Source organism: Salvelinus alpinus, chromosome 4 (assembly GCF_045679555.1).
Source record: "Salvelinus alpinus chromosome 4, SLU_Salpinus.1, whole genome shotgun sequence".
Classification (NCBI taxonomy): Eukaryota; Metazoa; Chordata; class Actinopteri; order Salmoniformes; family Salmonidae; genus Salvelinus; species Salvelinus alpinus.
Window position 1 is genome coordinate 38,334,798 of NC_092089.1, and position 18,262 is coordinate 38,353,059.

At 47.5% G+C, this 18,262-nt stretch overlaps 1 pseudogene; it reads right to left on the reverse strand.

The window, feature by feature from the left end:
* The window catches only part of LOC139573487 (glutamate receptor ionotropic, kainate 2-like), a 218,739-nt pseudogene that overhangs the window by 129,837 nt on the left and 70,640 nt on the right, over positions 1-18,262 (reverse strand).

An 18,262-nucleotide genomic window follows, 5' to 3' on the forward strand; every position in this document is an offset into this window, starting at 1 on the left:
TCTCTGTCTCTCTCTCTGTCCCTCTGTCTCTCTCTCTCTCTATATCTGTCTCTCTCTCTGTCTCTCTCTCTGTCTCTCTCTGTCTCTCTCTTTCCCCCACTCTATCTCTGTCTCTCTCTCTCTCTCTCTCTCTCTCTCTCTCTCTCTCTCTCTCTCTCTCTCTCTCTCTCTCTCTCTCTCTCTCTCTCTCTCTCTCTCTCTCTCTCTCTCTCTCTCTCTCTCTCTCTCTCTCTCTCTCTGTCTCTCTCTCTATGTCCCTCTCTTTTTGTCTCTCTCTCGCTCTTTCCTTCACTCTATCTCTGTCTCTCTCTCTCTCTCTCTGTCTATCTCTCTCTGTCTCTCTATCCCCCACTCTATCTCTGTCTCTCTCTCTGTCCCTCTGTCTCTCTCTCTCTCTATATCTGTCTCTCTCTCTGTCTCTCTCTCTGTCTCTCTCTGTCTCTCTCTTTCCCCCACTCTATCTCTGTCTCTCTCTCTCTCTCTCTCTCTCTCTCTCTCTCTCTCTCTCTCTCTCTCTCTCTCTCTCTCTCTCTGTCTATCTCTCTCTGTCTCTCTTTCCCTCACTCTATCTCTGTCTCTCTCTCTGTCCCTCTGTCTCTCTCTCTCTCTATCTCTGTCTCTCTCTCTGTCTCTCTCTGTCTCTCTCTTTCCCTCACTCTATCTCTGTCTCTCTCTCTGTCTCTCTCTGTCTCTCTCTCTTTCCTTCACTCTGTCTCTCTCTCTCTGTCTCTCTTCCCTCACTTTCACTCTCTCTCTTTCCCTCACTCTATCTCTGTCTTTACCTCTGTCTCTATCTCTGTCTCTCTCTTTCACTCTCTCTCTGTCTCTCTGTCTCTCTGTCTCTCTCTCTCTCTCTCTCTCTCTCTCTCTCTCTCTCTCTCTCTCTCTCTCTCTCTCTCTCTCTCTCTCTCTCTCTCTCTCTCTCTCTCTCTCTCTCACTCTGTCTCTCTTTCCCTCACTCTCTCTCTCTGTCTCTCTTTCCCTCACTTTATCTGAATTTAGATGATATAACTGCCGACAGACAGATGACTGTGCTCATTACCTTGGTCTGATCAGTGGCGGCCATGTTTTGCTAACAGAATTACAGACTCCTCACCTATATGTCGCTATATCACCTGTTGTAGGGATATTATGTCTTATAGGTGAACATCTCAAGAAGTCCCTGTTATGGCAGCATTAAATCGTGGGTCTACTCTGTGTGTGTCTGTTAGGGCCTTTGGCTGAGTGCCCACCCTATTTAAGCGCTATAAATGTGGCTTGGTCTCCTAGGCAGCTGCGGCTGGTGAGTCGTGCTGCAGTTCCCTGACAGCTTCGCTAAACCATTAGGAATCACAGATGATGATTGTGCAGGGAAATGGAGAGTGATTAAATGGGAAAGGGTCAGGCCAGCAATTGCTGCCGGTGTCAGGTGGGTACGGTAAGTATCCTGGTGGGTTGAACATGCTCTAATCTACTCACCAATAATGCAGCTAGCATTACCCCTGGCCAATGAGGTTACACAGACAATAAGGGTGCAGAATGTAAATGATTGTATTTCCTTTTCCAATCAGATGACAACATTCAAATGTTCCTCTTCATTAGGTGGACCTGATGAAAGTCTGTGTTTCTTAGCCAATCAGATATCTTCAATCCTATTATACACTGCACTATATCTGTGGAAACCACAGAGGGATTGGGGAAATCTGCATTAACTAGAAACGCGTCGTTTAGGGATCAGAAGAAAAATGATCTTTTAGCACCTGCATATCATAAGTATTTGGCCACCTGCATATGAACTCCAGAGGAAGGCCTACAGAGGTTAACATGAAGAATTTGAAGCTGGATATTTAGCATGCAGACCGTCCCACAATGGCACTATGAACGACAGTTAAACCACCTCCAGTTGTTTCTTGTACGGTAGAAGATTGATCTGCGTCTCTAAAGAGTACCATGACTGTCGTCTCAGAGTGAAATGAGGACAAGAATCCTTCCCTCACTGAGTCAGGCGTGTGTCTTGTAATGAGGATATCAGGGAAAAGTCCTTCATTACCCCCCATTACCAGGGAGTAGCTCACATGCCACTAGCTAATGACAGGTGTCCTTGACCTTAATAACCAATCACCAGCTACCACACTGATTAAAAAAGGCAAGCGGGAGAGAGTGAGGGAGAAAGAGTGAGTGCCAGGGTGAGTCATGTTATCTTTAATATTTGATACATTCTGGAAGCAGGAGGAGGAATATGAATGTTTTTAATTGAGTCCGTATTAAACACCCTCTCTTTCTGTTTCAGGTGTAGCTGATATCCTGCATGATTAAAAAGACCTTAGAGAACATTCCTTCTTTCAAGGAAATGTACAAAAAAACGTCTTTTGCACCCAGTTTGACAAAACTTGTCTGAATTGACTGGGGATTGGGACTTCTCACTCACACAAACACAGACACACATCACTTCCCCTCCTCACACACACCTGTTTTAGGATGCCGGCAGCCATTTCGTGTCCACAGTCGAAGATGACGTGGAACTCCTTTCCTCTCTTCATCTCCTTGAGGAGAGGCTTTGCGTCCTTGGTGTCCGCTGGCAACTGGCGGATCTTCAAGCGGATGTTGTAGCGAGATGGAGCCTTTATGAGCTCCTGTAACCGAATAAGACCTTCAGAGGAAACACAGAGACAAAAAATGGAGTAAGTATGTGTGAGAGAGGAAATGAAGCAATGTACAATACATATACCATTTTGAATAGGGAAAGGGGGATACCTAGTCAGTTATCCAACTGAATGCCTTCAACTGAAATGTGTCTTCCGCATTTAACCCAACCCCTCTGAATCAGAGAGGTGCAGGGGGGCTGCCTTAATCGACATCCACATCATCGGCGTCCGGGAAACAGTGGGTTAACTGCCTTGCTCAGGGGCAGAATGACAGATTTTTACCTTGTCAGCTCGGGGATACTATCCAGAAACTTTTCGGTTACTGGCCCAACGCACTAACCACTAGGCTACCTGCCACCCCAAATATGTCATGTTAATTCCGTTTCTGTTGCAAACAGTGCAGGCTTCCCATTTTCCAAAGATAAACTACAAATATGTATCTCTGGTAATTGAAGTTATACTCTGTATTCATTTGACTCCCTTGGTTTTAATTAGTAGTAGATAAGGAAGCTCTATGAATAGATGTCTAATGTCATTCCAATTTTAATGAAATCCATCCATCTGTCAACTTGTCTCGTATCTCTTCCCTCCTCCCTCCTCCCTCCTCCCTCCTCCCTCCTCCCTCCTGCCTCTTCCCTCCTCCCTCCTCCTCCTCCTCCTCCTCTCCCTCCCTCTTTCTTTCTCTCCCGTTGCACTATTGCACATTTCATTCCACTTCCTCATTTCTTAATATTTGTCTGTATCCCTCCTGTTCTACCTCCACCATCTATGTTTCTCTCAAAGCTCTGTTTTTTCTGGCGCCACACTGTATCTTACCAGAACCAGTACCACAGACCTTGATGCTAGAAGAAAACAGATAACAACAGTATGAATTCCCCTTTGAAAATCATTCATCACTCATCACTTTTATCATTCATCACATTGAATTCACGCTCATTATCGATCCGTCTACAGTACTTCCTCTATATTAATTTAGCACCGCTGCTAAATTATTTCCACCGCTGCAAAAACTATGATTTACATGATGTATATATTTCTGCCGATACATGCTTTGAAATGGATAGTCATTGGCTCAATGACTGGAAGTCTATGGGAACAGCTAGCATGTCATTGCGCTAACATCTCAATTCCTACATAGAGATATAGGACAGAGAGCCACTATGGCTGAAGAATTCTTACAAGTGTTTCCAGTCATCTGTAATTGCAATCAATAATCTGTTCCCTGGTTCAGCACTGTATAGACCTTCCACAGTAACAGTCACAGTCACAACCATGTAGTTGTTATTCTCTGCAGCCTGCAGCCATACAGTCAGTCCCCAGCTGGTTGGCCCATGGCATTATTTGTTTACTTCCTGTTTCTATTTGAGCGCACAGCACCATGGGACACCAGCCCAGCTCAGCTCACAGCTTGTTGTTGAGTGTTGAGCAGCAGCCAGTTCCCAAGCCTTCATTAAATCACTACAACACTCTGTCGCACACTGATGATGATGCCCCACGGTGGCGCCCACTGGCACGCTGATGATGCGTCATTGCCCGTGACAAAGTGGACACAGTAGACACAATGGAGGGCTGAGGACCTCGCCCACTATGGGTCACTATTAACTTAATTCATACACTGCAGAATACACATACAATGAGCCAGAGAGAGGAAGCAGTGTAGCTATCGCTACAGACTATGGCTATGACTGAAATAGGCTACCTATTCCTAGTGCACCTATAGTGCATGCCCTGGTCAAAAGTAGTGCTCTACAAAAGGAATATGGTGCTATTTCAGACGCAGCCTAAGAAGAAGACCAGCTGGCCTTCTCAATTTGAACAGAAACCCTTAGTTAGACTTCATTGCACATCAGCTTGTTTCAAAATGTTCATTACCTGACCGTCACAGTTAGTTTAAATAGCTGCTTTGTTGGCGGCCACAAAGGCCCATGATGATCACAGTGAACGTTAAGCAGATGGAGGCGCTTGTGGAAAGCGGTTGATCTTAAATCAATTAAAGAGTTATGATCGTTTGTTTCGATCCCAATCTAAAATTCTGTTGAATTTTGGAATTCATGCAAAAGTGAACATGCGGTATGTGAGTGTGTGTGTGTGTGATGTTTGAATGTGGTCCAATCTGTCTGGGGTGCTTAGTGTTGCAAGAGCTTTCCACTACAGGAGCAGCACTCAGTGTTTTGCGGTTAGTTAGTTAACATTGATAAAACCACCCTGACACCTCTGACTGGTGCATTCACTCATCATCAACAACATGTCAGAGTACCTCATTCTCACACACTTTCCATCTCTCTCTTTCCCCTGCTCACTCTCCATCTCTTTCTCCATCACTCTCTCTCTTCCTCTCCCCCCTCTCAATCTCTCTCCCTCCTCTCCCCCGTCTAACTCTTCTGCTGTCTCCCGTGCTATTCTACCTGGCTGATTCACCCCTCTTCACCACCCCAACACTCTGCCTGAGACCACAGCAATCCGGAGAGAGAAATATGGAGAGAGGGAGAGGGTGATCTGTATTGACTGTGTCTAATGCCTTGTGACTGCCTTCTCCAGGATCCATATTTAACTCTGCATGAATATTTCATCCACTCAAAGCGTTTATTAGGGGCCGTCTGGGAGTCTCCTGAGCGTAAAACAGAACAGCCCTGTGATAAATATCCCGTGAGGCGAGACGAAGACGCAGCAACAGCAACCCTCTCCTCAAGTATTCCGCTCCAAACTTCCTCAAAGAACCCCTCATACGGTGATTTTCCACTGCAGATCATCCATCAGAGGTAGAGATGTAGCAGGGTGCATCTCAATAGTCTAGTTTCCTGACCTTGTCTCCTTTCCTTTGTCTGCACCAATGTTGAACTACATATAGCATGTATCTCAATAGTCTAATGGTCTCGTTTCCTGTCCTTGTCTCCTTCCCTTTGCTCTAATGTTGAAATACCGTTCTCAATTGTCTAAAATTCCATCCTCTCCTCGCCTGTTTTCAGAAGCCACTTTAGCCTATTGTGTGATTCTCCTGGAGGTCTATCTATGGCACAGTGAGTGTTGCATGATGGGAAGCGGGAGGCTGGGAGGAGTGAGTGGAGTAATGGCTGTGTGATTCACGCACCTCCCCAACAATCTGCGGGTCAAGGTTAATGTAGCCCTCTCTGCATCGCCAGCCTTATTTATGTTCCATTAAACGTGTTGAACAAATTGAAAAAAGATTAAAACGTGTTTCCGGTCAAAGGTTTTAATAGTCGTTCAGGAATGTGGAAGGATGGAAGGAAAGAATTCCACTTTGTGGGAATTACACACATCCATGCGTCCGCTCTCTGCTCATAAATTGTGGACCACTTTACTCTATGTATTGAGTTTATAACTGTCATTATAACTGTCATTATAACTGTCATTACAACTGTCGTTACAACTGTCATTACAACTGTCAATACAACTGTCATTACAACTGCCGTTACAACTGCCGTTACAACTGTCGTTACAACTGTCGTTACAACTGTCGTTACAACTGACATTACTACTGTCATTACAACTGTCGTTACAACTGTCGTTACAACTGTCGTTACAACTGTCATTACTACTGTCGTTACAACTGTCGTTACAACTGTCGTTACAACTGTCATTACTACTGTCATTACAACTGTCGTTACAACTGTCGTTACAACTGTCGTTACAACTGTCATTACAACTGTCATTACAACTGTCGTTACAACTGTCATTGTAACTGTCATTACAACTGTCGTTACAACTGTCGTTACAACTGTCATTACTACTGTCATTACAACTGTAATTACAACTGTCGTTATAACTGTCGTTACAACTGTCATTACAACTGTCGTTACTACTGTCATTACAACTGTCGTTACAACTGTCGTTACAACTGTCGTTACAACTGTCGTTACAACTGTCGTTACTACTGTCATTACAACTGTCGTTACAACTGTCGTTACTACTGTCGTTACAACTGTCGTTACCACTGTCATTACAACTGTCGTTACAACTGTCGTTACAACTGTCGTTACAGCTGTCGTTACAACTGTCGTTACTACTGTCGTTACAACTGTCGTTACAACTGTCATTACAACTGTCATTACTACTGTCGTTACAACTGTCGTTACAACTGTCATTACAACTGTCGTTACAGCTGTCGTTACAACTGTCGTTACAACTGTCGTTACTACTGTCGTTACAACTGTCGTTACAACTGTCATTACAACTGTCTTTACTACTGTCGTTACAACTGTCGTTACTACTGTCGTTACAACTGTCGTTACAACTGTCATTACAACCAAGGCCTTAAGGAGTTTACCCTCAGGGAACACCAATGGCCCACACTCCCCTCCTACACCTACAGAAAATGTCTACAACTCTCTCAGTAATGCCTGTACTAAAACCCCATTCTTTGCACTGTGCTTCAGTAGATGTGAGACAGACGCAACAGACACTACACCAGAAGTGTGCTGCTAACTGATGCTTTCTTCTGTAGTTTGAAGATGGGCGGCCATGTTGTAAGAACACAATGTGGACTCATTAAAGTTAGTTCCCTGGAACATCTGGTCGTCTGTTGCTCTGCATGACGTAGACGGCACAAGAACATCTTGTCGGAGTTCCAAACAGCTGGTGGTCTTTAATTAACATTGCATGTCACAACAACACTGACGTGACAGGTTCAATAAAACAATCTTAAAAGTTGTACTTGTGGCCTTACAAATTGTGAAAGTAAGGCTACAAGTACTTTTTTGTCTATTTCTATTTTCATCCCATATTAGCAAGCTATCCATTTAACTACAGAACCATCAGAGTACTTTGACCCTACTATGAAACATACAGCACTTGATTAAACCTATTAAACCTATCCAGACCAATAGAATTCAATAGACAGTAACAGAGAAGCAAAAAGTACAACCAAAGCGATTAAAATCACGTAGAAAATCCAAATGATCACAGCAAGCTACATCATCACAGCAGTACCTATTAACCCGACGCAGCCAAAGCTGAATTATCATGGCACTTAGTAGAACGACAGTTAGCGAGCTTCGCTAAACAATCTGCAGTGTGGTAGTGGAGCGTATGATGGGAATGGTGCGGCTGGTGTGTGTTTTCACTCACACACATCAAATTGAAACAGATTACTGAAGGGGTCCTGGGACTCTAGAGCCAATCACTTCCACTCAACTTGACTCACTCTCAAGTACACTTAAATGTCTCTCAGCCTAAGCAAACACACACACACACTGCACACAAACACACAGATGGACGCACACTTGGACGTACGTGCACACACACACACAAGGAGACACACTCACAACACACAAATAAATAGACTAGCAAATTAGAAATGCCTTTTCTTCAAATGCCAAATCGTTCTGCCAAAAATAGAGTGAAATAAAACAACCCCTTTTTGATTACAACAAGGCAATCAGCCACTCCTCTGTAAACATTTTGCTACACTGGGGTTTAGGCCGACCTTTCAACTAACGCAATTACAAAAAATGTCAGGCAGATATCGGTCAAAACCTCTCCCATAACAGAATTACACCCATTTGACACACAGTAAATTACCTTTTCCTCAGAAGAGTCATGCGGTGTACATTTCAATTATGTTTTTTGTTGTGTTGTTTTTTTATATATATTTATTGTTTTGTTCTGTCATAAAATGCAACCATAGGAATTCTCGAAGGGATCCTTGCTGGCAGCTATATAGAGGAAAACAGAGTGAAAACTGAGTGATGGCTATAGAGTGGCTATACAGTGGTGTTGGATGGAGCGGCTGGTCGTTGGGTCGTTAAACCTCTCTTTGCTCTTAGGGACCCCCTCCTCTAGTCTACCACCTCTACGGTTGGTCGGTTGCAGTCGGAGGATGTTGTCATGGAAACCGGGCCATAAACATAGAGCCAGGGTGATTAAAGTGTCACTCTCTCCCTCCCGCCATCAATGAAGGAAGGGGGGCTGGGACTGGGGGGAATATTTATAGGAGTAACCCCTCTAACCCTGCACCATAGGTCATCCCAGCGTCTCCATCTCTCCCTCACTACCCAATACAACTCCAGTGTACCATGACTCCCATAACGTTGTGATGTGTGGTTAGGAATACTACTACCACAACACAGAGTATAGATGCCATTGCCTTTGTACCATTACAAAGTTGAGCTGTTAGAAGAGGGTCATTATGGGTATTGATTTACTTGTATGCTCTCTGGTTCACGGAGAAACAGCCCAATGAGAAAGCTGTTTCCTGTTCCACTCTGAGGCAACAGCAGGAGGGCAATGGGGTTGTGAAGGAAACATGGCTTAGAAAAAAGGAGTCCCTCCTGAGAGAATTACATGGCATTATAGAGGTTGTGGTACACTGACTTATCCAATATGTTGGACAATATGTTTTCACACGCATAAAAACAGGCAAAGTAAAGCAGACCTACACATTTCCCTATTTCATACAGGATTACCTGAGCCATTCCAAACATCCCATTCAGGTCTCTTTCCTTCTCATCCTCATATCTTCAACCATTAGCTCGATGAGCACATGCATTTATTCACTATCTATTGGCTCACTCCGTGTCAACCTGCTACATCCACTAACACCTTTCTTTAACAGGGTATTAGGGATCAGCCAGAATCAATGTTTCCCCAAACTATCTCACACTGAGCCCTTCTGAACAAGGGATGTAGAGAACCTGCAGGGCACACATGTAGTGGGGTAATAATTATCATATGAGCATATTAAATATACTGTACCTCACATGCAACTTGTAATAAGACTATGCAACTAGCCTATTAAAATGTATATCTGACTCCATAAAGATAATTCAAATATACAAGCAAGCATTAGGCAATAAGTTGACGTTGACTAGCAAGAATTGCTCTGAGATTTGTCTATATCAAGGACAGATAATTAATTAACATTGTACAATGAATGGATTCACATACAGTACAATGCATAAAGCTTAAGCTACAAGGCAATACTGACATTAAGAAAGCATACTTCTAGGCATATGCACTACCATTCAAAAGTTTGGGGTTGCTTAGAAATGTCTTTGTTTTTGAAAGAAAAGCGCTTTTTTTGTCCATTGAAATAACATCAAATTGATCAGAAATACAGTGTAGACATTGTTAATGTTGTAAATGACTGTTGTAGCTGGAAACGGCTGATTTTTATGGAATATCTACATAGGTGTACAGTGGCCCATTATCAGCAACCATCACTCCTGTGTTCCAATGGCACGTTGTGTTAGCTAATCCAAGTTTATCATTTTAAAAGGCTAATTGATCATTAGAAAACCCTTTTGCAATTATGTTAACACAGCTGAAAACTGTTGTTCTGATTAAAGAAGCAATAAAACTGTCCTTCTTTATACTAGTTGAGTATCTGTGTCACGATCGTCTTCTTGAGAGAGATTGGACCAAGGCGCAGCGTGTGCAAAATACATCTTCTTTTATTAAAGAAGAGAGAAAAACCAAGAAACGAACAACTATACACAAACTAACAAAATAACAAACTGACGACCGTGAAGCTATACATATAAATAGTTCTGACACAAACACTACACATAGACAATTACCCACAACCAGCTAAAGCCTATGGCTGCCTTAAATATGGCTCCCAATCAGAGACAACAATAACCAGCTGTCTCTAATTGAGAACCAATTCAGGCAACCATAGACTTTCCTAGACACCTACACTGAACACTAAACCATCTACTCTACTTAACCCCCTAAACCATACAACACCCTAGACAATACAAAAACACATACTACACCATGTCACACCCTGACCTAACTAAAATAATAATGAAAACAAAGATAACTAAGGCCAGGGTGTGACAATCTGGAGCATCAGCATTTGTGGGTTCGATTACAGGCTCAAAATGGCCAGAAACAAATAACTTTCTTCTGAAATTAGTCAGTCTATTATTGTTCTGAGAAATTAAGGCTATTCCATGTGAGAAATTTCCAAGAAACAGAAGATCTTGTTCAACGCTGTGTACTACTCTCTTCACGGTGTCACGACTTCCGCCGAAGTCGGTTCCTCTCCTTGTTCGGGCGGCGCTCGGCGGTCGGCGTCGCCAGTCTTCTAGCCATCATCGATCCACTTTTCATTTTCCTTTTGTTTTGTCTTGTCTTCCCACACACCTGGACTCAATTCCCTCATTACATGTTGTGTATTTAACCCTCTGTTCCCCCCATGTCTTTGTGCGGAATTGTTTCTTGTAAGTGCATGTGCACCTTTTCTCTGGTGCGCGACGGGTTTTGTACCCATTTGTTTGTTGTTTTTATGTTTTATGAATAAAACTGCTCCGTTGATTACCCAGTTTTGCTCTCCTGCGCCTGACTTCCCTGCCACCAGTTACGCACTCCCTTACAGAATTCCGCACCACCCATGGAGTCAGCAGGAGCAGGTGCCCCTGGTATAGGGGTGGAGGTGCGCGTCCGGGAGGACGCGGCGATGCTCCACCATCTTGGCACCGCCATGGACCGCGTTGTCCAAACAATGGATCTCTGGGAGAGACAGGGCGTTCTTCCAGCGCCTCCACCAGCACAACCGGGGTCTCCACTACTTGCCCCCCCCTTCTCCTGGTCCCAGTGGGATTCGTCTCGCCCTTCCCCGGGAATACGACGGGACGGCTGCACGATGCCAGGGGTTCCTGTTGCAGCTCGATCTATAACTGGCAACCGTCCACCCGGCTCCTTCGGGCCGTGAGTGGGTGTCCGCCCTCGTCTCGTGCCTCTCTGGGAAAGCCCTGGAGTGGGTCAACGCCATGTGAGGGAGAGGGAGATGCGGCGTTGGACCATTTCGAGGAGTTCAGCCGCCGCTTCCGGGCAGTCTTCGACCACCCGCCCAAGGGTAGAGCAGCGGGTGAGCGCCTCTTCCATCTGAGGCAGGGGACGAGGAGCGCCCAGGAGTTCGCCCTGGAGTTTCGGACCCTGGCCGCCGGCACGGGATGGAACGTCAGGGCCCTTATCGACCATTATCGTTGCAGTTTGCGCGAGGACGTCCGTCGGGAGCCTGCAGAGACACCACCCTCACCTTTGACCAGCTGGTGGACCTGTCCATCTGGCTGGATAACCTGCTGGCTACCTGCGGACGTCCAGATAGGGGTCTGTCGGTTCCATCCCCCCGCAGCACCTCTCCGATACCCATGGAGCTGGGAGGTGCGGTGCGCAGGGAGACCGGAGGAGGTTCCAGCTCGTGCACCATCTGTGGCCGCAGAGGTCAACCTGCCGATCGGTGCCGGGTTGGTTCTTCTGGGGATCGAGGCAGCAGGTAGGGCACTCTGGCGTCACCCCAGGTAAGCCGGCACCATTCTCACTGAGAGCCCTCTGTTGCAGATATGTTTTAGTATGTTACTTTTTCTGAGTTTTCCCCGCATTCCCAGCATAAGGCGCTCGTTGATTCAGGCACGGCTGGGAATTTTATAGATAGATCGTTCGCCCATAGTTTAGGGATCCCCATTGTTCCCGTGTGTGCCCTTACCCGTTCACACCTTAGATAGTCGACCATTAGGGTCAGGGTTGATTAGGGAGGCCACCGCTCCTCTGGGCATGGTGATGCAGGGGGGTCACAAGGAGAGAATTAGTCTCTTCCTCATTGACTCTCCTGCGTTTCCCGTGGTGCTATGCCTACCCTGGTTAGCTTGTTATGACCCCACTGTTTCTTGGCAACAGAGGGCTCTCACGGGGTAGTCGCGAGAGTGCTCGGGGAGGTGTTTAGGGGTTTCCGTTGGTGCTACCACGGTGGAAAGTCCAGACAAGGTCTCCACCGTGCGCATTCCTCCCGAATATCCCGACTTGGCTCTCGCCTTCTCTAAAATGAGGGCGACTCAATTACCACCTCATCGTCGGGGGGATTGTGCGATAAATCTCCTGGTAGACGCCGCACTTCCCAGGAGTCACGTGTATCCCCTGTCACAGGCGGAGACGGAGGCTATGGGAACATATGTCACTGAATCCCTGCGTCAGGGGTTCATTCGGTCCTCTACTTCACCCGCCTCCTCGAGTTTCTTTTTTGTGAAGAAGAAGGAGGCAGGTCTGCTCCCGTGTATTGACTATCGAGGCCTGAACCAGATCACTGTGAGGTATAGCTACCCGCTACCACTCATAGCCACAGCGATTGAGTCAATGCATGGGGCGCGCTTCTTCACCAAACTAGATCTCTGGAGGGCTTACAACCTGGTGCGTATCCGGGAGGGAGACGAGTGGAAGACGGCTTTCAGTACCACCTCAGGGCACTATGAGTACCTCGTCATGCCGTACGGGTTGATGTCACCTTCCTAGGGTACCGCATTTCCACCTCAGGGGTGGAGATGGAGAGTGACCGCATTTCAGCCGTGCATAATTGGCTGACTCCCACCACGGTAAAGGAGGTGCAGTGAATTTTAGGGTTTGCCAACTACTACAGGAGGTTTATCTGGGGTTTTGGTTAGGTAGCGGCTCCCATTACCTCACTGCTGAAGGGGGGCCCGGTACGTTTGCAGTGGTCGGCTGAGGCGGACAGGGCTTTTGGTCATCTGAGGGCTCTGTTTACCTCGGCACCCGTGCTGGCCCATCCGGATCCCTCTTTGGCGTTCATAGTGGAGGCGGACGCGTCCGAGGCTGGGATAGGAGCCGGATAGGAGCAGCGCTCGGGTACGCCACCGAAGCTCCGCCCCTGTGCCTTCTTCTCGAAGAAGCTCAGCCCGGCGGAGCGAAACTATGACGTGGGGGACTGGGAGCTGTTGGCTCTTGTAAAGGCCTTGAAGGCGTGGAGACATTGGCTTGAGGGGGCTAAACACCCTTTTTTAATCTGGACTGACTACCGCAATCTGGAGTACATCTGGGCAGCGAGGAGACTGAACCCTCATCAGGCAAGGTGGGCCATGTTTTTCACCAGTTTTGTTTTCACCCTGTCCTACAGACCAGGCTCCCAGAATGTGAAGGCAGACGCACTGTCCCGGCTGTATGACACAGAGGAGCGGCCCATGGATCATACTCCCATACTTCCGGTCTCCTGCTTGGTAGTGCCGGTGGTGTGGGAGCTGGACGCGGACATTGAGCAGGCCTTGCGTGCAGAGCTCGCTCCCATCCAGTGTCCCGCTGGGCGTCTGTACGTCCCGTCTGCTCTCCGTGACCGGTTGATCTATTGGGCCCACGCGTCATCCTCCTCTGGTCATCCTGGTATTGGTTGGACAGTGCGCTGTTTGAGCGGGAGGTAGGGTGGCCTACCTTGGCTAAGGACCTGAGGGTTTGTTTCCTCCTGCTCGGTGTGCGCCCAGTGTAAGGCTCCTAGGCACCTGCCCAGAGGGAAGCTACACCCATTACCCGTTCCACAATGGCCGTGGTCGCACCTGTCCCGCTACCAAAACCTGCGGACTCTCCTTCACTGCAGCCGACGTCAGTAAAACATTTAAACGTGTTAACCCTTGCAAGGCTGCAGGCCCAGACGGCATCCCCAGCCGCGTCCTCAGAGCATGCGCAGACCAGCTGGCTGGTGTGTTTACGGAAATATTCGATCAATCCTTATCACAGTCTGCTGTTCCCACATGCTTCAAGAGGGCCACCATTGTTCCTGTACCCAAGAAAGCTAAGGTAACTGAGCTAAACGACTACCGCCTCGTAGCACTCACTTCCGTCATCATGAAGTGCTTTGAGAGACTAGTCAAGGACCATGACACCTCCACCCTACCTGACACCCTAGACCCACTCCAATTTGCTTACCGCCCCAATAGGTCCACAGACGACGCAATCGCAACCACACTGCACACTGCCCTAACCCATCTGGACAAGAGGAATACCTATGTGAGAATGCTGTTCATCGACTACAGCTCAGCATTTAGCACCATAGCACCCTCCAAACTCGTCATCAAGCTCAAGACCCTGGGTGTCGACCCCGCCCTGTGCAACTGGGTACTGGACTTCCTGACGGGCCGCCCCCAGGTGGTGAGGGTAGGTAACAACATCTCCACCCCACGGATCCTCAACACTGGGGCCCCACAAGGGTGCGTTCTGAGTCTTCTCCTGTACTCCCTGTTCACCCACGACTGCGTGGCCATGCACGCCTCCAACTCAATCATCAAGTTTGCGGACGACACTACAGCAGTAGGCTTGATTACCAACAACGACGAGACGGCCTACAGGGAGGAGGTGAGGGCCCTCGGAGTGTGGTGTCAGGAAAATAACCTCACACTCAACGTCAACAAAACAAAGGAGATGATTGTGGACTTCAGGAAACAGCAGAGGGAGCACCCCCCTATCCACATCGACGGGACAGTAGTGGAGAGGGTAGTAAGTTTTAAGTTCCTCGGGGTACACATCACGGAAAAACTGAATTGGTCCACCCACACAGACAGCGTTGTGAAGAAGGCGCAGCAGCGCCTCTTCAACCTCAGGAGGCTGAAGAAAATCGGCTTGTCACCAAAAGCACTCACAAACTTCTACAGATGCACAATCGAGAGCATCCTGTCGGGCTGTATCACCGCCTGGTACGGCAACTGCTCCACCCACAACCGTAAGGCTCTCCAGAGGGTAGTGAGGTCTGCACAACGCATCACCGGGGGCAAACTACCTGCCCTCCAGGACACCTACACCACCCGATGTCACAGGAAGGCCAAAAAGATCATCAAGGACAACAACCACCTGAGCCACTGCCTGTTCACCCCGCTATCATCCAGAAGGCGAGGTCAGTACAGTTGCATCAAAGCAGGGACCGAGAGACTGAAAAACAGCTTCTATCTCAAGGCCATCAGACTGTTAAACAGCCGTCACTAACATTGAGTGGCTGCTGCCAACATACTGACTCAACTTCAGCTCACTTTAATAATGGAAATAGATGGAAATTGATAAAAAATGTATCGCTAGCCACTTTAAACAATGCCACTTAATATAATGTATATGTATATACTGTACTTTATCATCTACTGCATCTTGCCATCTTTATGTAATACATGTATCACTAGCCACTTTAAACTATGCACTTTTATGTTTACATACCCTACATTACTCATCTCATATGTATATACTGTACTCGATACCATCTACTGCATCTTGCCTATGCCGTTCTGTACCATCACTCATTCATATATCTTTATGTACATATTCTTTATCCCTTTACACTTGTGTGTATAAGGTAGTAGTTGTGGAATTGTTAGGTTAGATTACTCGTTGGTTATTACTGCATTGTCGGAACTAGAAGCACAAGCATTTCGCTACACTCGCATTAACATCTGCTAACCATGTGTATGTGACAAATAAAATCTGATTTGATTCGATTTTTTGGTGGATTTCCTTACGATCTCCCCCCTCACAGGGTAACACCGCGATCCTGGTCGTTGTAGTGTCTGATCGAGGTCCCCAGTTCACGTCGAGGGTCTGGAAGGCGTTCATGGAACGTCTGGGGGTCTCGATCAGCCTTACCTCACAAACCGCTGGCCCAGCTCGGGGTTTCACCCCGAGAGTAATGGGCAGGTGGAGAGAGTAAACCAGGATGTGGGCAGGTTTCTACGGTCTTATTGCCAGGACCGGCCGGGGGAGTGGGCAGCGTTCGTACTCTGGGCCGAGATGGCACAGAACTCGCTCCACCACTCCTCCACTAACCTCTCCCCCTTCCAGTGCGTACTGGGGTACCAGCCGGTTCTGGCGCCTTGGCATCAGAGTCAGACCGAGGCTCCTGCGGTGGACGACTGGTTCAGGCACGCGGAGGAGACATGGGAAGCTGCTCGTGTTCACCTTCAGCGGGCCGTGCCGCGCCAGAAAGACAGAGAAGACCGTCACCGCAGTGAGGCCCCGGTGTTCGCACCAGGGGACCGGGTCTGGCTCTCGACCCGAAACCTGCCCCTCCGCCTGCCCTGCCGGAAGCTGGGCCCGCGGTTTGTGGGGCCATTTAAAGTACTGAGGAGAGTGAACGAGGTTTGTTACAGGTTACAGCTTCCACCCGATTACCGTATTAACCCCTCGTTCCATGTGTCTCTCCTCAGGACGGTGGTGGCTGATATGCTCCAGGAGTCTGAGGTTAGGGAGGATCCTCCACCCCCTCTGGACATCGAGGGGGCCCCGGCGTACTCTGTTCGCTCCATACTGGATTCGAGGCGTCGGGCGAGGGGCCTTCAGTACCTCGTGGAGTGGGAGGGGTACGGTTCGGAGGAGAGGTGCTGGGTTCCGGTCGAGGACGTGTTGGACCCTTCAATGCTGCAGGAGTTACACCGTCTCCGTCCGGATCGCCTTGCCCTCCGGGTCGTCCCCGAGGCCGGTGTCGGCGCGCTGCTAGAGCCGCGCGTCAAATACATGTTGTGTATTTAACCCTGCGCCTGATTTGCTCTTCTGCGCCTGACTTCCCTGCCACACACAGAACAGCACAAACTGGCTCTAACCAGAATAGAAAGATAAGTGGGAGGCCCCGTGCACAACTGAGCAAGAGGACAAGTACAGTAGAGTGTCTAGTTTGAGAAACAGACGCCTCACAAGTCCTCAACTGGCAGCTTCATTAAATAGTACCCGCAAAACACCAGTCTCAACGTCAACAGTGAAGAGGCGACTCCGGGATACTGGCCTTCTAGGCAGAGCTGCAAAAAAAACTATATCTCAGACTGGCCAAAAAAAATAAAAGATTAACATAGACAAAAGAACACAGACACTGGACAGAGGAACTCTGGGCTGTCTGTCTCTACCCTAAGCGTTGATTCATCATGCAGAGGCTGTAGAGAAGCCATATTTAGACATTGCATATTCATTTCAATGCAATACCTTTCTCAATATCTAAAATATGAATTATTAGCTACACATTAGAACCTGTTTTGGACACGTCCCTGGTTTCTGTTTTGTTTTGCTTGGTTGGTTGTAGAAATAGATTTATTTTGGGAAATAGATTTATACTGAATTAAATTGAAAGCAAAATTGTTTAAGTGATAAAATACTGGCCAATGGAGCCCCGGTGTGTTTCTGAGAGCATGTGAAGACCTGGCAGTGTTGTCCTGAGCCTGGACACACACACGAACGCACACACACACAGACATCCTGTCCTGAGGCTGGCTCCCTCCCTGACCCCTGGCATATGGCACGTGTACCCTGCCCGCTGAGACGTTTGCTGCCTGCTGTTATAACACTGGAACACTGGCCATCTGGGGACGAATGGGGGGGTAGGGCTACAGGGCTACTCTACTGTACAGCACTATAATCACAGTCTATATTACCGGTGAAGGTGGACAACATGGTAATTTAGCAGAACAGAACTGTTGACAATGACGGACATATATTTAGTATATGTGGCCCATCTGAGTATCAATCCATAGCCCTTATGCTGCCAGGCCAGTACCATGGTCTGTCTACTGTAACTCACTAAGCTGTTGGAATCACTGTGAGAAAAAGTAGAGGTGATGGAAGGTATGAGGTACAGTACAATAAGGGATCAGTGACTGAACCTGTTCTGTGGTCATAGACCACTGTGACTGAACCTGTTCTGTGGTCATAGACCACTGTGACTGAACCTGTTCTGTGGTCATAGACCACTGTGACTGAACCTGTTCTGTGGTCATAGATCACTGTGACTGAACCTGTTCTGTGGTCATAGATCACTGTGACTGAACCTGTTCTGTGGTCATAGATCACTGTGACTGAATCTGTTCTGTGGTCATAGATCACTGTGACTGAACCTGTTCTGTGGTCATCGATCACTGTGACTGAACCTGTTCTGTGGT